The sequence below is a fragment of the Ambystoma mexicanum genome, chromosome 6q (genome assembly GCF_040938575.1).
Source record: "Ambystoma mexicanum isolate Mex_15411 chromosome 6q, UKY_AmexF1_1, whole genome shotgun sequence".
NCBI lineage: Eukaryota > Metazoa > Chordata > Amphibia > Caudata > Ambystomatidae > Ambystoma > Ambystoma mexicanum.
This window is the reverse complement of record NC_090937.1, coordinates 1,519,413,421-1,519,437,594: the sequence shown is the minus strand read 5'-3', so window position 1 is coordinate 1,519,437,594 and position 24,174 is coordinate 1,519,413,421.

Genomic DNA, 24,174 nt, shown 5'->3' with positions numbered 1-24,174 from the left:
AACGCTAAATATCACACTTAAAAAACTGCAACAGGCGAATAGTCCAATAATCAAATTTACTTCGTCCACGATGGGAAAAGATCCCAACACAAGTTACTCACTACCACCTATAAAGTGGGAAACTACACAAAAGGAGAAAGCAAGCCTGGCTAAACAACGATGGAAAACCCAACATGAGCAGAAAATAAAATCAGAAGATACAATGTTACCAAATAACCAGACTCTGAATACACAAGTAGCGCACTTTTCACATGATATCACAGAAATAGAACTCCTGATGAGCAACCATGAAAAAAGGAAGACATCTTTCATGAAGTATGTGAGAGAGAAACCCAAATGCCGTACTTCAACACTGACTAGTGGTACTCTCTCACGACATGCTTTGAAACATCAAGTCGTGCCATGTGCTACACTAGATGCAAGTCCAATACAATCTGTACCAAAGAATATGGAAACTTTAGACAACCGTCTAAGCGACCCCATAGGCACCCATGAGAAATATTTCGACAAATGCCAATGTAACTCATCAAGAGGCTGTCAGAATGACCCGATCACGACAAAAATGATAGACTTACAGAACATGTTGATAGCGACATCATCGCAAGCGATGATTCCCTTCCTAAAACTCCATGAAGCCAATGTAGAGACCATGAAAGACCAAGCCACTTTGCTGCACTCATTCATTCTAAGCAAATCTATGCACAGGCTTTCATGACGAGAATTCAAGAACAAATAAATATCGAGGCAGAAACAAGTGCAATGTGGCAGAATCAATTGTTTAAAATCACAAGAAATGATTGTGTAGAAAAAGCACAGATGAATTCAGCCCTACTCGCTTTGCAGAAACTAAATAATACAGCAAAAGAGTGGTTTTCCATTCAAACCAATATTAAGGATCTAAGCTAAAAAATGAATAATATAGTTCTACCTCAACTCCTACCGACTGTGCAGATACAACCTAAGACAATTAGAGAGAACACAGGAACAACCGATAATACTGGGACAAAGTACGCTACTATCATGACACTGATACCTGAACAGGCAACCGCTAATAGTGACAGTACTTTGGGGCTCCCATACAAAGGAGCAGAAAACTCTGCTGAGAATCCACCAAATAAGGGGCAGGAATGAAATTCAGAAGTAGCCCTTCTACATTTTTACACCGATGACCGCTCAGAATAAACCAAAACATAATCAAGAAAAAATATATATATATCAGAAGCCATCAGGAAGGTTCAAAAGCCTTTTTAAGAAAGTTAACACTTCTGCAGGTAGTGGCAAAGGATCAACAAAGAAGAAAAACAAGTCCTCTCGATCATAGAAATAAACTACCATTCAAATCTGCAGGGATTTCAAGAAGAAAGGATGTAACATTGAGGGAGAATCAAGCTCAGCACAAATTCCTCATGAATCTTTCAACGCATACAGATGTGATACAACATATACAACCAACATCTCCTTAATCATCATTGATCAATACGATGAGAGTAGTTTACAAGACACTGCTGATGTGAACCTACTGCGTGGATATAACGGATGACAACCTAGATAATGGAATTAATGACCTCTCATGTGAGGACATATCAAATGACAATCTAAGCTTCTCAGATAACAGGCAATCAGAAATCATTGACCTAACATCTGACAATGAGAGATCACAGAGCGTGACTCCCAGGCTTGTGACTCTAAGAAATAAAACACAGGTGATGAAGCCCAAACCACCATCAACTAATACGCAAATACAACAACCAGTGTTTATCAACCCAAGAAGGAACTATCCCATGAACAGATTACAGTTGGAAAGAATTTCAAACTACAACGAGGGACTGATTCTAAACAGAACTAACATCTTATGCCTGCTACATGCCATTTCCCAGCTCCAACGCATTCTCTCTCAAGAGCTGAAATTAGTACAATTCCTGGAAGCATTTTCCCCGGATATTATATGGATTGATCTTCATTCTGAAACTATACTGAATGACATCCTACGGTATAGAAATCTATTATACCAACTTGGCTTACTATGCAGTATATATACTGATCACAACACAACAGCAAACCGGAAAAGCTGAAAAGAATCATGAAAGATTAACACAAGCATAGATCATCTCAGCTCACAAGAAAGGATGATGAGCATACTGCAACAACCTGTAGAATATCTGAAGAGAGAAAGCCAGCTGGAAGATGGGACTCGGCTGCCAATACTGCCACAAGACTGAAATCAAATTACACCAAACATTGTATATGGAAAGATATTGACTATAGTGATGACTCGATGTCCAAATCGAACACCACGCAATTTTAAAAACAAACCTCTCAATGAAGTGGATGGACCTCCTTAAGCTTGTGGAATTCACGAGGTCAAACACATTTGTTTCAGAAGAATAATCTGGCCTTTCATAACTTTCAGATAGTCTGTCTTCAAGAAACTTGGCTGGTCCAGCAGCCAGCCTGTGAAGGCTAACTTACCTTCACCACCCCAGCTATGGGTCTCTTAACCCTGGTGAGAGTGGATGCAAATATTGAAACTATTGAATCTGTCAATTTGAATCCGTGGTACCAAATTACCATCTTGAGAAACCAAGCTCCGACCCCTAGAACTCAAACGGATAACTTTGCTTCCACTCAAAAGGAGACATGCGCAATAGTGAATCTCTATTGGAATTCGGTGGCTATAAAAGATGAAGTGTTCATAGACCTTGTTTTTTCCGCTATTGACGACCTAAAGGTGAGATTTCCCCAGATTGAATACATCATTTGCGGAGACCTGAACTTGCATCTTTTTAATCAATGGGGTGTCATACTTGAAGCAACAAAGCGCGTCGATGGTCTAAAGAAATCTATGCTAGAAATCTTAGCTTCACAGGCAGCCGAAATGAACCGGGGTCATTACAGCCAGCATGGTCCAGTGGGACCTCTGTAGCAACCATTGACTAAGTATATACATCTCCCAAGGCATTAAGGAGAAGCTTGTGAAAATCGATAATACCTTCAATGATCAGTGACCATCGGATATTATCAATAGTTTGGGTTACGGAGAATCCAACAAGGCTAAAACGTAGGGTCTCTTGCAGCCACATTCCATTGAACATCCCACAAGGGGATAGAGAAATTAAACTATGAGTGGCTGCTACATCTCTTTCAATTCTCTGCAAATGATGGGAACAAAGTCAGAGTGCAACATACTCCTAGCTTTAATCTGCAAATTAATGAAAAGAAAAAAGAACTACGTAAGAAGCTCAGAGCAATCCTAAAAATCTCTGAAGAAGATAAACCAACATTGTCAAAATCGAAAAGCAATGCTGTGCAAATTGGATCAAAGCAAATAGACTGCTTGCACTACAGTAGGACGCAGAATACATGTTAGAGGCATTAAAGAACAAAAACTCCAGAAACCTGTGGACAATCCTTAACCAGCGATCCACCTGTGTAAGAATGATTCCAGATGTGTTAGAATCAAGTTGGATCACCCACTCCACAGACATATACAAAGACCGACCTAAGAATATCGACTGTGCCCCTGAAGAACCGATAACGAAATACACATTAGAATATACTCTTGAGAACATCTTGATCATAATCACCAGACTGAATACGTCACATGCTCCCGGACCCGATGGGCTGTTGAATGCAGTTATTAAACTTAACCTGCAGTACTGGGCGGCACTAATTGCAAAGATATTTGATCTGATTGCAGAGACAAATGCCATACCTCGGACATGGCAAGTAGAAATACTTATCCCTATTTTCAAAGCAGGCGGCCGAAAGAACCCAGGCAATTACCGCCCCATCGCTCTGCTGGATCCACTGAGGAAAATGTTCCCTTCTTTTCTACTGCAAAAGCTAAACAAATGGGCTGCGACCAACAAGCTTCAGGCATTAAGGCAACCCGGATTTGTCCAAAAAGTCGGTACAAACATTAATATGTTAATCTTAAACCTGTTGAAACAAGAAGCCATAGAATCTAAAACACAGATATATCCAGCTTTTCCTGATCTGCAGCTTACAATTGATATGGTTAGCAGGCAAGAACTATGAGACAAGCTCAATCAATGTAAATGTCCTTTGAGAAATTGTAGAGCCTATCAAGCAATCATATAGTAATACCATGATTCAAATTCGCATTACCGCAAATGGCATTGAAACAGCGCCAATAGAAACCTGGAATGGGCTGAAACAGGGGTGCCCATTGGACGCCACCCTATTCAACATATTCATGTCACACTTTGATGATTATACAAATATTTCAACACAGAATCCACCAAAATTAAACACTACTCAAATACCACAAATGATGTACGCGGATGACATCGTCATTCCGGATAAAACCTCGATGGGGATTTAGATATCCCTCAATCAGTTGGTAAGTTACATGAAGCGGAATGAGTTAAAGATTAACGTCCAAAAAACACAAGTTATGTCGTTAACTAAGATCCGGGCGAAAGGAACCTGCACATGGTATTTAGAAAACAATAAATTGCTGCTAACGAATACCATGAAATACTAGGTTATGTGGAACAATCAATCAAAGTCCGAAGGTGAATGGGCCATAGAACTGAAATCAAAAGCACTCGCTTTAGCCAGACAAGGCGCCTTCATCCATCGAAAATATGAAGCCAGTTGTAGCCTACTATAGGCAAAAGGTGGTAGCGATTCTAACATAAGGCGGTGACACTATGATCAACTTGCCTCCCTCGCATGGCAACAGCTAGAAGCAATCTTCTGGCGTAAAGTTCTGTCATTACCTCCCATGTTTCCTATGCCTTGCATAAGAAACGAAATTGCTACACAGTCGCTCCAGTCCATCATGATCTGGAAACAATTGTACTTGTACAGGACATCCTAAGGTCGCAAACCAATTCCAGCAGTCGACATCCTAAGATCCAATTCTTTTGATATTAACACCCATGTAATGAATGAATGGAAATCATCAATGGAAGAACAGATGTGTAGATCGGACATATCCCGAGAAATGCTGATACTGTGCCCACACCATGCAAAAAAAAAGAATATTAATGAATGACTGGATCTCTGACTGGAAGTGGAGAGTGAAATATGACTGATAAACTACCATCCACAATATCTCATGCTCTTCCCCGATCAAGGGATTTGAGATACATTCCTGAGGCTGAACCTCAACCTATTACCAACCTGCGAACTCTTAATGAAGACAAATCAAATTCTGCGTACAGAAGCATTTTTCCGATTTTGCAAGAATATCGAGATCACAGAATCTTTGTAAAAATAGAATGCAAGGCTCTGTCTGGGAAGCACAATCGCTTCAAGGAATTATTCTTGAGATCAACAACACAGCTAGAGCCAAATGAATGATGGGCTCAAATTCTGTTGGGCAACAACAAAAAATTGGTATATACGATTGTTAATTTCTTGAATAATATCACAGTAAAAGATGGAAAAGTTGGAATATGAATGAGGCATGAAATCGGTTTCATTGTTCTTTTTGTTTGTATTTATTTTCCTGTATTTATTTTATTTTTTTGCTCTTTCTTTGGAAAGTAACACAATGGGCCTCATTAAGAGTTTGGCAGCACCCAAATTCGCTACCGGCACTGGCACCCGCGAATGGGTCATTAGCGCCGATAATTGCCCAGGTGTGCAGAGCGCCACCCGCAAGCAGAACTCGTAATGTGGCGGTATGGTAACAATGGCGCCAGTAGCACTACCAGCGCTGTTGTTGCCTTAACGCCACATTCGTAATGAGGCCCATTGTCTATAAATGAAAAGTTTAGTTAATCATTTTAATAAAAAATAAAAAAAATAAAAAAAAGAGCAAAGGGTAAGTAGGAGAGGCCAAAGAAGAAACTGCTATGTGGAGTTACTCCAGATTATCACCTATGAAAGAGGTAAGCAGTCCATCTCTTTCAAAAACGGGGGATCCCTCCCAAAGAAAAATGGGTCCCAACAGACCCTGAGTGGGACTGGGTAAGTATGGAGACCAACCCACAACCAGAAACTATTCAACCCCAAACATGTGAGCCACACAGAATTGAAATGGAGAGGGTGTCCTTTCTTCATACAGGTTCTGAGAACTGTTGTGAGGTAAAGGGAGACAGCCAAGGATCCAGGGAAAAGGAGGATCCCCCAACAACTCCCAGTGTGAGCTGCAAAGTTTTTATTACAGATTCACGATTCCAACACAGAACATAGCCCAAGATCACACAGTGTCATAGTTCAATATTAAGAGAATGACCACCAGGCTGTCAAATAACTCTTTCTTTGCACCCTGGATGAGAAAGAAGGCAGATTTTATGCATCAGTTAAGGTGCAAGGTCAATGTGAATTATCAGCTCTGGTAGATACTGGATCCCAAGCCACCATCCTGTCAAAAGGGGTCTTTGACCAACTAAACTCAGGACAGGGGCAGGGCCACCAAATTGCACTCACACAACTTCTCAGACAAATTTTCGATGGGAGTGATATTTCCATCCAAGGGACTGCAGATCTGGACATAAAAATTGGACGGCACTGGCTTAAACATCCAGTGATTTTTGTGGCTCCAGAGGGAACACCTTACTTACTGGGGAACGATCTCCTGAGGCGTTTATCACCTCTGATTGACTATGTAAAGAAGGTCCTATAGACTCAGAATAATCGCTCTATCAAACTAAAAATGAGTACCAATTATATAAGCCTGAATGGTACCTGTCACGTGTTTGACCAACGCTTTGAGAATGTAGGCTTCCATTTAAAAAATAACCAAGTCCGAGACATCACTGTCATCTCTGTAGAAGAACAAACTGGTGAAGGGAACCCTTCTTCATTCTTGAAAATCATCCTTCTTCCCAGTTTTTGGTGGCAATCCACACTGGAAGGGAACACCCACAATGTTACACCAGTCCAAAATCAGAAGAAACATTGAGTCCCGCGAAATCAGACAAGGAAGAGTCTGCTCAAAGTTTGACGGACATTCAGAAAAAGGGCTAGACGTGTTTTTCCCCATTCAGGTAAATTAGGGGGAGGAACCAGTGCTCGCCAGAGTATGTTTGAATAATGGAAGGAGCTTCATCAGTGAAGAATCATTCAGGTACTCCTAAAACATCAGACCATACCCACATTTAAATTGATTGACAAATGGGAAGTAGGTCCGGAAACCCCAAATTCCAAACATCTCCAATCCAGCAGGTGTATGCTAAAAATGTCCATTTGCAACAAAAGTATAGACCAGAATTGTTGGATTGTGAAAAGTGTCCCTTCTGCCTTTTATCCCACCCCCCCTGATTGGCTGGTGTGCCTTCCCGGGCCAAGCTAGCTGCCTAGCAGTTCACTGCGATCTCCACTTCCATCCTGTGCTGAGCGGGTGACTGCATTCGGCTGTAGAAGGTACTGAGACCCTCCGTGGTCTGTGTTTAAAATATTTTGCTGGTCTTTTCCTTCCTTTGTCCCCATGTGTGCTCCCGTGCCCCTCTCCCCCTTCTGTAATCCCCGCTGCTGTTCCTCCCTCCTTCCCGCCTCCCAATCCTCCCACCCCCCCGATTGGCACTTCCTCCTCCTCCTCATTACAGGCGCTACCAGGGCAGCCCCTGCCCGGCAGCCCCACGGCTAAGGGCCCCTAAGGCAAAGGGCGGCTCCCATGGTAGCAGCTCCTGTTTTGTCTGCAGATGTCTGCAGGGGACGTCAGTTACCAGGCAGCCTTCCAGGGAAGTCCCACTAGCTTCCTGGTACACCCCCCTCCACCTTCTAACTCCTAAAAAATTGCATTGTGAAAATTAGACCTTTTTCTCCCTTTCTGGAGTCTCAAACGTAGGTGGTTCCTCCCCGTTTTATTCTAATTTGCACTGTATCAGTATTTAATAAATTGCATTGTGATAACTAGGCCTTTTTCTACCTTTCTGGAGACTCAAACTTAGTGGTTTCTCCCAGTTTTGTTCTAATTTGCACTGTATCAGTATTTAAAAAATGGCATTGTGAAAACTAGGCCTTTTTCTCCCTTTATGGAGTCTCAAACTTAGGTGGTTTCTCCCCGTTTAATTCTAATTTGCACTGTATCAGTATTTAAAAAATAGCATTGTGAAAACTAGGCCCTTTTCTCCTTTTCTGGAATCTCAAACTTAGGTGGTTTCTCCCCGTTATGTATTGAATTGCACTGGATCAGTATTTTAAAAAATTGCATTGTGAAAACTAGGCCTTTTTCTCCCTTTCTGGTGTCTGAAACTTAGGTGGTTTCTCCCTGTTTTGTTCTAATGTGCACTGTATCAGTATTTAAAAAATTGCATTGTGAAAACTAGGCCTTTTTCTCCCTTTCTGGAGTCTCAAACTTAGGTGGTTTCTCCCTATTGCTCAACATGCTTGCCTCCCGCTGTCTTGTTCTGCCTATTCTAGTGTCCCTTGTTAGTATCTCCCCATTTTCTTCCACCCCCCCTCTTGGACCTACTCTATGGTGCTCTCTGTCTCTCCTATCTTTTCTAACTGCTTCTCTATTGACTATCCTACTTTCCTCACTAAATCTGGTAGGAGGAAGTTTAAAAAGGACATCCTGGTCTACAACCCAGGCCTTCCTATCGCTGACACCTACACCAGTGCTTTCTCCAAGGAAACTCTCACCGACATCCTCTTTGTCGTACCTTCACCTGACTTATGGACCTTTCATATGGTCTCTGTTCTCTCTGCCTTCTCTTCTTCTCCCATTAATGGTGGCACCCGTTGGGACGCCCTTCTGGCCTCCTTCCACTCCTCTAAATTCATCATTGTCTACTCTAATGGTGCTGTCTCGGTCCTAGGCCCTCAGGCCAACCTTCACCTCTTTGATAGATGCTTCCTGCACCTCATCAACTTCCTTTCTTCTCCTGCTGTCCCCTCTCCCCTTTCCTTGGCTAACTTGCCTTCCCACTCCCTCTCTGCCCCATCTCGGGCTCCCTTTACACCTCCGCAGGGCGTACCTCTGATCTGTACCCCTTCCCAGAAGTCCTTCAAGGATGGCAACCATCTCCACATTTCCACTCTTAACTCCCACTCTGCTGTCAAACAATCCTCTCATATCTGCTGCCTTCTGGAAGAACTTGACCTTGATGTCCTCAGTCTCACCGAGACATGGTTCACGGCCAGCTCTGTCACCATGTGGATGATGCTAGAAACAGCCAGAGTTTTCAAACACTGTTAGCGCTGGTAGCACTGGAGCACTCTATTTGAAGAGTCAAATGCTTGAAAGAGTAGGCTTCATTTTTTGTGACATGGTCTGTTTAGAGTTGTAATTTAAGTAATTTTATATTTTCGTTACCAGTTGGACATTTGAATTTTTCTAACAGTTTGCAAGAAAACACTAAGACATGGCTCTAGTAATCTTCTGTCAGAATGATTGGAAACATTCATTATGAACAACAATTTGTTGCAAATCTCCTGGAATTATGTGGATGGTGTGTATTGGAAATTGTATGAGATGGCCTGGGCTATACTGTGCTGCATTGTTTTTGGCTTATATGTGGGTTATATATTTACTGTAGCTGTGAGCGGTGGTTGTGCATAATCAACCTTCACCCATTAAAGGTGCTGCTAGCAACAGATAGAGTTTTCAAACACTGGTAGCACTGGAGCACTCTTGAAGAGTTATTCGAAATGGTAGAGAGGTTCAGACTTCGGTAGTGGTGTCAACTACACAGACTTCCGGTTTAACAACTCCTGATCTTTCCATGATGCAAATCATCTGTAGATGATGTCTTGAATGGGTAGTCAAGGGAGGTGCTACATTTGAGGAATGGTAGAAGTTAATCGCTGAATACCTGATTACCTGTAATTCTTGTTTCTTGTTTTAAGCGGCAGTGCCCCTTTTTCTAAAAATACAGTTAAAACAAAATATATATATATATATGTATATATATATATGTGTTCTTTTTTATTTTAATTCACTTTGTTAGATGTTTCATTCTTATGTATTTTCTCCCCTACTCCATTGCCTCTTTCCGTCCCCAAAAATGGCCCCATTAAGGGGCACCTTTTAAGTTACAAAAATAGATAAAATTGAACAACTACTGCAAAAATATATTACTATATTTGTAATTTATTTTATACAGATTCAGTAATTCAAATCTCCCAATTGTTTGTTTGTTTCCGTGGTAACACTGTTAACAGGGTCAGTAGTTTAGATGTGAACACAAGTAGCTCGTGTTAGCTTCACACGTAAAATCCTGCAATTCATTGGCTGATGCTGTAGCTGCGGCTACAAACAATAATATTTAAAAATATGCAACTTTGTATATGGAATAAAAAAACCTGGAAATTCAAGGAAAAACCTTTAGTTAGAGGGAAGTTAAGTTGAGCAAAACCTTGTAAAAAATTCCTTGAAATTCAAGGAAAGAATATTTGTTGCAGGAACGTTAAGGTGAAAACGCGATCTTTGCCATCATTCCCTGCAGCAATATACAACCAGGCTGGCATGAAGCTGAGTGTTGGCATAATCCCTGTCATGCTTTAATAGGTTATATTTTTAAATGGCATGGCAGAAAGAGCTAGGCAGTACTCTGGCTTTTGACACGGATGTTAGCTCTAGGTTTGAAACCATGAGCAGTAATTGGCGTCTGTGTCAAGTTTAGAGGAGCAGAGGAGTTCGCTTGCCCTGAGGGAGAAAAGTCCCACTAATCTATTTGTGGTAAATGCCATTCGTTTTTGGTCAAACTTCAGTGCAAATGCGTGCTACTATCAGTGCACTTTGGTCATTATAATAAAGCTGCTTCATTTGTGCAGCTGCATATTGTTCCTGAAGAAGGTGAGGCCCTTTTAAAACGTCTAGCTTTATATTTAAACACGATGGATTGCAAAAGCAAAGGGGTCAGAAAAGGTGTCGCCTAGTGCACCGCACTCTGTCATCTCATGCTGTACAAAGGGATGACACTCACCATGTTAACTTTCGAAATTAGCATGAACAAGGGCAGCAGATAATGTCGCCATATTCTACAATTGTAATAAACGCATCCGGTCATATCAACACAAAGATGCAATTGGACGCTCTGCAGCTGTCCGCAGACGCCTCGTGGATGCTACAGAATGTATTCTGCGTTTCCATGGGAAAACATCATACCCACTAATGGGAGGCTCGGCCCCCAAAGAGAGGGACGCCAGCAACATGAATAGCAGGAAGTCAGGGTGACCCCCTCTTGCACTGCGGTCACGCTCAGAGCCGCTTTCAATGCAGTGGGAATATAATTAGACACGCGCGGCTTCTACATACAGCAACATATGTAAACCCACATTTCAGACACACAATGGGCAGTGGTGGTGCATGGTCATGTTTACAGATAAAAACGGGTCATGTGATATATTTTCAGCCTTTTGATATAATGGACAAACAGGCCGATTCATGGAAATACAGTCAAAAGTATCGCACGCGGCTGGCGCAGAGTGTTCCCGTGCGAATGTCTGCGCCATCTGCGTGCGATAAAATCCATTTCAGTGCACATCGTATTCATGGATAAATCCTCCAAAACAAGCCGTGGCACAGAGTATCGCAGCGACCCTGCAGCAGCGCCAGTTACGCCCCCAAGAACGCCCTCGCGCAAGGAAAAGCCATCAAGATCGCAAAACCATCGCAAAGGGCTGCGCCAACCCTGTACCAGTGCGAGAAGTAACACACGCGACCTGGGGGAGCGTGTGCGTGTAATACAGGGGTGCGCGAGAAGTTCCACACGCGATTGGCCTGGGCGTGTGTATTTCAGGGGCTCGCGGGTGGTTTCACACGCGATCGGGCCTGGGGGAGCGTGTGCGTGTAATACAGGGGTGCGCGAGAAGTTCCACACGCGATTGGCCTGGGCGCGTGTATTTCAGGGGCTCGCGGGTGGTTACACACACGATCGGGCCTGGGGGAGCGTGTGCGTGTAATTCAGGGGTGCGTGAGAAGTTCCACACGCGATTGGCCTGGGCGCGTGTATTTCAGGGGCTCGCGGGTGGTTTCACATGCGATTGGCCTGGGCGCGTGTATTTCAGGGGTGCGCGAGAAGTTCCACACGCGATTGGGCTGCGTGCGTGTATTTCAGGGGTGCGCGGGAAGATCCACATGCGATTGGGCTGCGTGCGTGTATTTCAGGGGCTCGCGGGTGGTTTCACACGCGATCGGGCCTGGGGGAGCGTGTGCGTGTATTTCAGGTGTGCGCGAGAAGTTCCACACGCGATTGGGCTGCGTGCGTGTATTTCAGGGGTGCGCGGGTGGTTTCACACGCGATCGGGCCTAGGGGAGCGTGTGCGTGTAATTCAGGGGTGCGCAAGAAGTTCCACACGCGATTGGCCTAGGCGCGTGTATTTCAGGGGCTTGCGGGTGGTTTCACACGCGATTGGGCTGCGTGCGTGTATTTCAGGGGTGCGCGGGTGGTTACACACGCGATCGGGCCTAGGGGAGCGTGTGCGTGTAATTCAGGTGTGCGCGAGAAGTTCCACACGCGATTGGCCTGGGCGCGTGTATTTCAGGGGCTCGCGGGTGGTTTCACACGCGATTGGGCTGCGTGCGTGTATTTCAGGGGTGCGCGGGAAGTTCCACACGCGATTGGCCTGGGCGCGTGTATTTCAGGGGCTCGCGGGTGGTTCCACATGCGATCTGGCCTGGGGGAGCGTGTGCGTGTATACCAGGGGTGCGCAGAAAGTTATACACGCGATTTCAGCAGGGTACGTGTATTGCAGGGGTGCCGGGGAGTCCTACATGTGATTTGCCAGTGTGGGTCCTCCCAGGTGTTCACTGTACACCCTCCACGGCCCCTGCAGGCAGCCCACACCACAGGGGCCTACCCTGCATCCCTGGTCATGTCCCGCAGGCAGCCCACCCAACATGGGCATGCCCCCCAGCAAAGGCACATGTCTCCTTGCACAAATAATCACCAACTCATGTCTCCCACCACCCCCACCCCCCAGCAGTGCAGGGGCAGTCTCCACCAGGCCCCCACCCATGTCTCCCACCACCCCCACCCCCCCAGTCACCAGGGGCAGCCTCCACCAGGCCCCCACCCATGTCTCCCACCACCACCACCCCCCAGCAGGGCAGGGGCAGCCTCCAAGAGGCCCCCACCCATGTCGCCCAGCACCCCCACCCCCCAGTCACCAGGGTTCAGCCTCCACCAGGCCCCCACCCATGTCTCCCACCACCCCCACCCCCCAGCAGTGCAGGGGCAGGCTCCACCAGGCCCCCACCCATGTCTCCCAGCACCCCCACCTCCCCAGTCACCAGGAGCAGCCTCCACCAGGCCCCCACCCATGTCTCCCAGCACCCCCACCCCCCAGTCACCAGGGGCAGCCTCCACCAGACCCCCACCCATGTCTCCCACCACCCCCACCCCCCAGCAGTGCAGGGCCAGCCTCCACCAGGCCCCCACCCATGTCTCCCAGCACCCCCACCCCCCCAGTCACCAGGGGCAGCCTCCACCAGGCCCCCACCCATGTCTCCCACCACCCCCACCCCCCAGCACTGTGGGGCACCTGCCAGCAGGCCCCCACCCATGTCCAACTCATGTTCCCCACCACCCCCACCCCCCAGCACTGTGGGGCACCTGCCTGCAGGCCCCCACCCATGTCCAATCCATGCCCCCCTGCACCTGGGTCCCAACAATCCCCAATCATGTCCGTAATGCCCATCCTCCCCTGCCAAAAGGCCCAACCAACTATCACACCCACCCACATATCAAAGGCAATTACATGTTACACCCCCAATTTAAATAATGCAAATGAACACATGTCTGTCACACACAATGGCTGCAAGTGAATGAAAAAACACCCAACATGACATGCCTGAAAGCAATGAGATGATACGACACATTGAGGAATGAAAAAAAATATGTATTGAACAGCAAGTAGAATGGAAATGAAATAAGAAAAAACACAAAGCAAATCAAACAAAACAAGATGAATGTCCAAGAAAATAATCAGAAAAATTAAAAAAAGCCAATGAAGAACCATGAAGAAGATCATCCCGGGTCCATGAGCCCAACCAAATTAAACCTAACTATGACTACTAACTAAAAACTGAACTATATACAAAAAAGTGGTGCATTGTCCAATCGCAACCAAAAAAAAATCATAAAAACAAAGGAAACCTAACCCTAACTATACAACTATATACAAAGGCAGCGGGCTATTCGGACGGCTCACTGGTTGTTGTCATGGGCCAGGGCATCATCGAACTCCTGGTCAATGGCTTGGAGGCGGGCATGTTCCCTGGCCCCGAGGTCCCGCAGGGATAACGCAGTGTCAAGCTCAAACTCCCTGCGAAGACCCTCGAGGCACTTAGCCCGCCTCAGCGCCCTCCGCATGGAGTCCTCCGCCCTGACCATTGTGAGCCGTTCCTCCTCTGCCCGCTGCCGCTCCGCACCTATCCGCTGGCACAACCGCTCCTACACGGAAGCCACTCCCATTCCAGGGTTCTCCTGCCCTCCGGCCGATGCTTGCACCCCTGATGTTGATGGCCCCGAGCCATGATGCCTCCCACGTTGAGCCTGCTGCTGCCTCCGACGCAACTGCCTGTGCCAGCACGACGGCATCCAGGCTGATGGAAACCACTGACGCCGTCGTGCACGTGCCCTGCCCGATGATGCCGTCACATCCTCCATCTGCTGGGGTCCAGTTGCTGTGGTGTCCAACCCTGCTGGACCTCTGACTCCCGACTGTGGCAGGGATGGGATCCCCACCGAGCTGGCTGCATTGGTCAGGGCAGGTCCACAGGGGGCCCTGGTGGCATCTGGCCCGGAAGACGGCAAGGAGAACGACTGGCGTATAGTCTCCACAGAGGAGGAGAGGGCCGCCAGATTGGCCGACACATGCAGGAAACCCCCGAACATGGCCGATACCAATTGGGCCACGTCGGCACGGTGCTCTTCGTGATGACGTGCGTGCTCCTCCTGGGAAGCACGCACGGCATCACGAATCACAGCCGTGCGCATCGCGACTCCAATCAGGACCTTCTCCACACGGCCAGGGGTCCCCTCGTCCGCAGGTGGAGGGGAGTCAGATGACATGGACATCCCCTCTACCTGCGGACGGGCCTGGGACGGGGAATCCCTGCTGGTGCAAGGTGGTGCACCCACAGGTTCAGGGACAGCGACATGCACAGGCCCCTCCACGGTGACCTGTGCTGCCTCCTGCCCCTGCCCCTGGGCTGCACCACTTGCACCAGCAGGGATGCCCCCACCAGGCCCCATGTGCGCCTCAGTGGCGGCCTCCTCCTCCTCTGTGGAAACCACCAACCTGGATGGCTCCTCACCGTCTATCGCCGTGGCAGGCCCCTGTGGGGTCTCACCCACCCCTTCCGCTGCAGCCGTGGGGGCATCCCCGCCGCCTTGCTCCACAGCGCCGTCTCCGCCCTCTCCTTCACTAGCCGCTGCGTAGAGGGAGACATAGAACACAAGCATCAGGGTACTGTACAATGGTCCCCTAGACAGGAAGCAATAGCAGATGAGTGCCACTGTCAAAGTACACTTCCATCATGTCACACCACAACACATGTGTCAGTCCAGGCAAAACACACACAGTGACAGTCATGGTGTGTGCCATGGACATTTCAATACATGTCCAATGGACTCTCGAATCATACAATGTAATGGGACTCACATGCATCATGGGTCATGCCTATCACATGCACACACTTCACCTCAGTCACATCCATCTGGCCCCGTACACCCCAATCACAGTGCATACAAGGATGACTAGGCTGCATCAGTGAATCTGTACATTGTCACAGACATGTGTCATGCATCCATGGCACTCACAAGTCACAGACACGCAGGTCAGGCACACAGACATGGATACCACATATGTATCTGGCATCAGCACCCATCCCTCGCCCCCACCCATGTCCAGGAACAGAGACTGCCATGCTCTCATGTGTGCAATCTGCACAGGGCTCCCCATGTCGCATTCTAACACATGCAACAACCGTGCGGTTCACACATTACAGGTCGCACATGCATTCCCATGATGTCCCTGCACACATACATGCGTACATGGCCTATGTCACACATGCAGGCAAGTATCAGACAACCAGCACACTGCAACATGCCCTGTCTCACACAGCAATGCTTGGCCACTTACCGCTCAACTCCGGACGGGTCTCCCTCTCAAGGACCTGGGCGTGGAGCGCTGGGTGTACGCGTTCCAGGACCCTCAACTGGATGGAACTCATGCGGCCCCGGCTCCCCTCCACGAGGCGCCGGGCCTTCATGAGGGTCCTGGACCTCAAGTCCTCCCAGCGCTTCTTGACCTTCTGGATGGTGCGGGTTGCCACCCCCTCCACGTTGATGGCAACCACACAGTCGGCCCAGATCCTCTCCCGCCCTTCCCTGTTGGCGCGGGACGATCCGAAGAGGGCATCATACTGCCCCAGGACTTGCTCCACCAGGACACCAACTTCGGTGGCAGTGAAGCTGGTGCCCCTCTGCCCCTCTGGCCGGGGGTTGCCACTGGTGTCAGATGTAGATGTGCCCGACATGGCAACCCCAGGGGCAGGAGTGGGTGGGCAACTGGGTCCTGGGGCTGGGCTGCGGAGCGATGTTATTCGAGTCGGGAGTCTTCTGTACCAGCAGGGGTGGACACAGCAACTGGACCCCTGCAGATGGCTGATGTGCAGGCACCAAATGGCAGGGCACGGTGGCAGCAGGCAGGCAGGCAGGCAGGCAGCAGCAGATGGCACGTGGGAGGCTGATCGGGGCACTGGGGGGCAGTGATTCGGCCTTCTGGGCAGGAGCGTGGTCTTCCGTGTGTTTTCCCGTGGCCAGCTTGATACGGAGTGATTTGGCACGTGAAAATCCTGCACGTCAGCGTGAAATTCGAGGAAAGGGCCTTAGCGCGTAAGCGTGTCAGCATGCGTACGCGATTTCATTGGACCAAAGGCCCTTACAGCGTAAGCGCGTCTGTGCAGTTTCGCGCACGGGCGTTGCCCTGGCAGGGCTTCTATGTACGTGCTTTTCGTGCGGTGCGTGTGTTTTCCATCCGTTGGGGTTCACTCGCTATTACTTCGCAGCGGGTGTTGGCTACGCGTTCTTCTACATACAAGGCAGACGGTGAGTGGTACCCCGCTCCCGCCAGGCCCCTTCGCGTGTGAAACCACCCGCAGGCCCCTGAAATACACGCACCCCGCTCCCCCAGGCCCCATCGCGTGTGAAACCACCAGCAGGCCCCTGAAATACACGCACCCCGCTCCCCCAGGCCCCATCGCGTGTGAAACCACCCGCAGGCCCCTGAAATACACGCACCCCGCTCCCCCAGGCCCCATCGTGTGTGAAACCACCCGCAGGCCCCTGAAATACACGCACCCCGCTCCCCCAGGCCCCATCGCATGTGAAACCACCCGCAGGCCCCTGAAATACACGCGCCCAGGCCAATCGCGTGTGGAACTTCCCACGCACCCCTGAAATACACGCACACAGCCCAATCGCGTGTGAAACCACCCGCGAGCCCCTGAAATACACGTGCCCAGGCCAATCGCGTGTGGAACTTCTCGCGCACACCAGAATTACACGCACACGCTCCCCCAGGCCCCATCGCGTGTGAAACCACCCGCAGGCCCCTGAAATACACGCACCCCGCTCCCCCAGACCCATCGCGTGTGAAACCACCCGCAGGCCCCTGGAATACACGCACCCCGCTCCCCCAGGCCCCATCGCGTGTGAAACTTCTCGCGCACCCCTGATATACACGCACCCAGCCAAAACGCGTGTGAAACTTCTCGCGCACCCCTGATATACACGCACCCAGCCCTCACGCGTGTGAAACTTCTCGCGCACCCCTGATATACACGCACCCAGCCAATACGCGTGTGAAACTTCTTGCGCACCCCTGATATACACGCACCCAGACAAAACGCGTGTATGACTTTGCGCGCACCCCTGAAATGCACGCACACGCTCCCCCAGGCACAATCGCTGAGCTGTGTATACGGTATTTTTTAAGCGCACATTTTGGCGCACATGTATTGGGACGCTACCGCCTGCTTTCGTGTGGCGGACATGTTTGGGCCTGTGCGCGTCTTTGGCCGTGCGCTGTTTTTCCCTAATCGATTCCATGAATAAGTGTTGTAGGCGAGCGTGTGGGCGTTCTGCGCACTTGCCTCCTGTACTTCCCCCGTGACGCCCACATTTTCACGAGTTGTTCCCCATTCTGCGTGTGACGCCCCGTGTTACGCCTACTTTTGTTCTGTGCGCCGCACTATGTGCGAATTCGCTGTGGCCTTATCGCATGGCGTTCGATGACCTGTGCGCCAGCGTGCGCCAGCGTGCGCCGCGCACTTTCTCAGCGCACATCCCACATTTCGCGCGTGCCCGTGCTTCCATGAATGGATGTGCGCTGTTTTCTGTGCGATTTTCTGCGATTTTTTCTGTGCCACTGCGAATCGCACGTTTTCGCACGCGTGCGCCGGTTTTTCCGCGCACATTATTTCCATGAATCGGCCTGAAAGCCTTTAAGGAGAAGATTCCCATTCTGTAGCATTACAGTTCATAATAATATCTCGTTTTTAAGTAGCGAAACCAATACACAATGGAACACTATATAATGCGTGTGAAAGGAAGAGAATGAGGAATATAAATTAGAGTACATGAGAAAATCTACAATCTGGGGTGCAGCTGAGGGTGAATAAGTGATGCAGCTCTGAGAATCCATGACGTGGACAGTACTACAGGACACAATACCTAGGTCTTCATTATGTTCACTACTTCAGGCTCTGGGAGGCAAAGTGACTTGGCGAGAAACACACAACTGGTCGTTCAAAGACTCGCGCCGGGACTTGAATCCAGGTCCTCAGGTTGCAAGACCAACGCATAGTTTATTTTCCGTTTCTTTCATATTTCACAAAGAAAACATATTCGGAGAAGGGTGATAACAAATCCCTGATTGGGACTCTTTAAAAAAAATGGAATGAGATTAGTTGGAATGAAGGTTAACCTAACTGCAATGCACATAATGCTGTTCTGTTTCTGTCATCTGCCTGACAGCAGCTGAAGTTGGAAGTGAGTGCTTTAGGCTTTCATTTAGGATCACAGATTGTACATGAAAAGCTACTGATAAGCAGGGCAGTGCTTACCCATAGGCTATATTAGATAGTAAAGCGTATCATCATATATTTCATGACAGTAGAAAAAAAAACAATCTGGTCGGATTTACAAAGCATTTTTCAATGCGATTACACCATTCTGCAGCGCGTTTATAAACCAGGTCCATTGTGTACGTTATCAGAACATCAAACGTTTTCCTCCTAATGGTGAAGTCATGTTTTAATACATTCTGTGCGTGGTTCACGGCATATAAAAAGCAGCAGCGTGACATCTGTCACAGGAATCAAAGAACACACTGGGAGAACATTCAACATATGTTTTATAGTTTTATTTTGTATGATTCAAGCACACACAGTAACAAAAGAAAAGGATTGACGACCTCTGCTCAAACTAAAACCTTTGCTTGCACGCAAAGAAGAGGTTGACTCCTAGTGGAATTGTGTTAGACAAATGTCTCTTCTCTTTGTCTTAAATATGGCTCACACAGGTAATGAATATGTCATATGTTCAATATTATCGTTCGTCACCTTACCGTTTTATTTTAACGGTGCTAGTATATGAACATGTATTTTGTTAGTGCTTCTACTTTACAAAGAGGCAGGATTTGATGTATGTTGGGCCAAAATGATGCCACCTGGTGCAAGTCTTCTGGTGGCGCCCTAGATAGTCTCATTAGCCGTACATGCACGTGTTTCTGTCCTGGAGGCCTACACAATGCCGGACATTCCTCAGTGGCTGTACTAATGATTTTGTGTGTAGAAAATGAACTAAAAACAAGGTATTATTTCTTTGTGTCCACAAAATCTTCCTGGATATTTACTGGATTCCATTTCTTTGATCGCAGTCAGCTATTAGTGCTATCCAAAAATCACCAACATTACTTTCTGTTATTTGATACTTTACCAAGCTGCTACTCTACTGTTTTCATTAGACAATTAGGTAAGACTGCTCATGTCATTTTAGGCGTCCTACTGCTGTTCCTTCCTATTTTGAGAGTATTACCCAGAATATTTTGCAAACAATAGATCAGCATCAATCAGGAAAAGCTGCTTCTGAATTCAGGGCTTCTTAATTGAATCCCTTTCTTCCTATATCCTTCAGTGATAATGTCCAGGAATCCTTTGTAGTTACTAGAAGGTCATTCTTTGCAGCAAAATTGATACTCCAGAGAATGGGGGAACTAGACACTATTGGTCTCTCATTTAGCTGTGTCACGCTACTGTTAGTCAAATCACGTAACCCGTGAGACCAAATGGTCGCCTTTTCAGTTCCAACGTGCCTATGTGGCATGCCGGAAATGAAAAAGTGGCCATTTTGTCTTGCAGAGCTGGAGAAAGCAATAACTAGATATATCTTTCTCCAGGATACTGAGCTTATCCCGTGTTCCTCTCTGGAAGCCCTAATGACATGGATTGGTGATACTACAAATAAATGTTTAAGTACTATGAAACGGTTCTGTGTCATTGATAAGAGAAACCATATACATCCCTATGAAAATTAAATTAATTGAAATAAATGATTACCTCACCAATCCCTTAGGAAAATTGAACAAATAGAAATGAATAAAGGAGCTAAGGCCTTGTTAGGAATAAGGTAAAGTCCAATTATAGAAATGGGTGAGAGGTCACCTAAGATCTCAGAAAACGAGTGCATGGCAACGGGTATACTCGGCCATGAGAAAAAATGATATCAGGCATGTAGGGGAACCATTTAGATCAGACAAATAATCTAATCAACAATGCAAGCTAAATATTAATATTTCATATGAAGATATTCTCTATCTCATTAAGAAGCTAAACAAATCTAGAGACCCTGGCCGGGACGGGATCTCCAATTTGGTAATGTTGGGGAATCCTGGAAAATGGGCAGAGATTTTAAATTGGCTTTTTGACAGTGTGCTAAGAGCAGGTCTAATCCCTAAATCCTGGACCCTATCTTACTTGATCCCCATCCATAAACATGGTAGTAGGGACAACCCAAATAAGTATTGCCTGCTTTCCTTATTAGATGGATCAGGTAAAATCTTTGCAGGTTGGATACTCCATGAAATAGAACATTGGATTTGTAAAAATAGAATATTAAGTAGATTCCAGATAGGATTATGAAAAGGTCTATACTGCTGCCATAGTATTTTGATCATGAATACATTAATCCACCAGGACAGTCTTAAAGAAACACCTTTCCTTCATATCCTGTTGTTACACTCACCTGGTCTCTGCGGCAGCGTTGGGGCACGGTTGCAGCCCTCCCTGAGATTGAATCACCCCCTTCAGGCCTCTCCCTCAGTAGAAAAGCTGTGAGCAGTGATACATGGTGATACTGCTCCTGCGTGGTGATAGCAGTGTGTGAGTGCGTCAATCTTTGATTGTTGTACCTCTCAAACCCATCACCCCAAAGTATGGTTTCTGTGAGCATACGACGGCCCATAAAGCTCACCTGTGAATTATGGAAGATAAACTCTCCATCCTGCTACTTATGGCAGGGGTGAGTCAATTGGGATCTAGTTCCTTCAATGATCCCTGGTAAGGATTAGTCCAGTCCAGCTGCAACTATGCTTCTCCTTATGATTGGTAAGTCTTTCTTGAGCTCTTGTGATACTGTTGGTTCTGTTTAATGTTGCTCCTATTTATACCCGCAATAATGTCTCTCTTTTTTTCCTTCCCTTGGATGGAAATGCGGCCTCAACACAGCTGTGAGACACGAGACGCGGCTGGATGGAAGATGGATGCTACCGCAATGTTCAACAGCAAGTAAGTGATGGTTTAAGGAAAAGCATGCAGTATGGTGAAGCACAAACTTAAACTGACTGTTTTTTCGATGTCTAACTTTGTCTTCTGTTTTTCCTTGCATGCGCTGCTGTCGACGATGGAGCGTGTCATGCTGCGGTGCCAAGAAGAAGATTTCGGCGTTCTGGAACGTGTTAAGATGAATACTTGGTTCGCAGAAGAGATGTACAGGCAAGAACAGTTTTCCCCATTTGGAAAGTATGCTGGCAGGAAGCAGGATGTCCAGGAAGCAGGATCTTCAAAGTTAAGTCTGCCCTCAGGTGACGGTGAGCGTTACGCTGCTTGCATGTGCAGAATAACGTGAAATGTCTGTCTTGAGGATCAGAGCAGCTTATATAGCTGAGATTGTGGACATGCCCATTAGGGCCGGCTTACCAGCCATACCCTGACACTCCTAGAGAGTGAGCATGTGCCAATGCAATCCATTAGCAGCCACACCCAAGAATACACTTGGGGCTGCTTAATGGATGGAATGTTCAAGGTTAATGCATCCTGCTGAATGGATGGAATGTTCAAGGTTAATGCATCTGAAGTGCTATTTCCATAATAAAAGCTTTTGGTGCTAAATGGATGTTCTTGTTTACTTTTGTTCATGAGCATGGCGCCAAAGGCACCAGGACAGTGTCAAGGGTTTGGACCCATGTTGAATCCTTAGACTGGGTGGATGTGGGGATGAGCTGTCGCCGCCCATTATTCTATCCCAGAACAAACTAAATCAATAGACTGGGTGGATGTGGGGATGAGCTATCGCCGCCCACATTCACGCCAGAATCCAGGAGAACTGCGCAGTTGGCACAAGACCACTCCAAAGATACAACCTTCTTGTGGGGGGGTCCCACATCACCACTCTACTGTAAGGATGCCATCAAAACAATGTTAAGCAAGGGTCCTATACTATCAAGCAAAATACCACTCCATTGAAATGCAGTAATTCAAGACAGATCCCAAAAATTGATGCAATACCGGTACTCACCACTATCAGAAAGTTGGCGTTTTAAAATCACCAGACTTTTGTGTAAAACTGAACAGAGGAACCCAAACCAGGCTAAGGAAAGACATGCTAAGAGGTGGATACAATGTAAAACTATATTCTGAAATGACTAGAAGGAAGTAATTATTTAATGTATATGTAAAAATTGTAAGTTTGATTTAAACTGGGAACTAAAGTGACATTTAGCTGAATTCTGCCTGACAACTACCCCCAACAGGAGAAACCTGCTCAGCCACCCTTCCCAGGCTTAGCTGCATCCTGCTTCCCCACCAAAATGAGTTGACACCTCTCTGATTAGATTAGGGGGGGGCACCCGCAGGAGGTTTAACATGCCTTGTCCTGGACTCAGGCAAATGTTATATTGGGGGGGCCGTAAAGTGGCTTCCTCTTGGGAGAATTGGGAGGAGACGTGCCTCTGGGAGCCACCCGAGCTGGAGGCGGGGGCAGACAGAAGCTTCCCCATGTGCTTTGGAACCTAAACCACACCCATCTGGGCCAGAGCATAATTTTAAAAAAAGATGGATAATTCATAGTACGGACTTATAACTTAGAATTATATAAGTAATATCATTATTCTTGTGATTTTTTTGTGCACGTTTTAAGAGGTGTTAGTACCCTGTGGTGTATTCTGGGGGGTTGCCAGCAAAAAATTGGGTCTTTCTCCAAATGTCTGCATGTTATAAATCTGACACTTCATCAATTAATGTCCATACTCCTTGCGCACATGTGTGTAATTTTTGGTAAATGTCCGATATTGGTAAACCAGTCAAAAAGCGCAAAATGTTGTCATTTTTGAATGCAAGCCCCCAGGAAGATCAGAGGCGGACAAGCATGGACCATAATGAATATATGATGTGTACATGTAATTTCAACAAATTGTGTATCTGGGAAATATGCATTTGAATCAAATATAGATTTGTGGGCAAATTGACCAGGGGAGGATCCTCTGACCCATAAACAGACCTCACCACTCTGACTCACAACCCAATTCCCCCAATCATGGGAGAGGGGAGAATTGGGCCAATGACAAATAGAGAGGGGCAGGCTCAGTTATGCCACGCACACACCCACTTCCAAAACACATAAAAAGAGACTGCTGGGACAGGTAGAGACATTCAATTCCATTTGCTGCGGAGCGTGCTGACCGACGACTTCACATCCAGAGATCCAACACTTAGACTTCCAAGCTAAACAGAGACTACAGAACTTTGAACCAAGAAGGCCCACTGCAAGCAAAAGTATTTGTCAGCAGGCCTCAGCATCCTTAAAATCATTTGCAAACCATTCCACAGCCGGGCGAGCTGTCTGAATTCTGTGCCAAGCACTTTTGCCAGTACCCAGAAAGCAGTGTTACATCCAGAATTCACTTGATCCGGACCGGAAAGCAGAGCCGTATCCAGAACCAGAGGCTGCTGTATCCAGAGAGGCT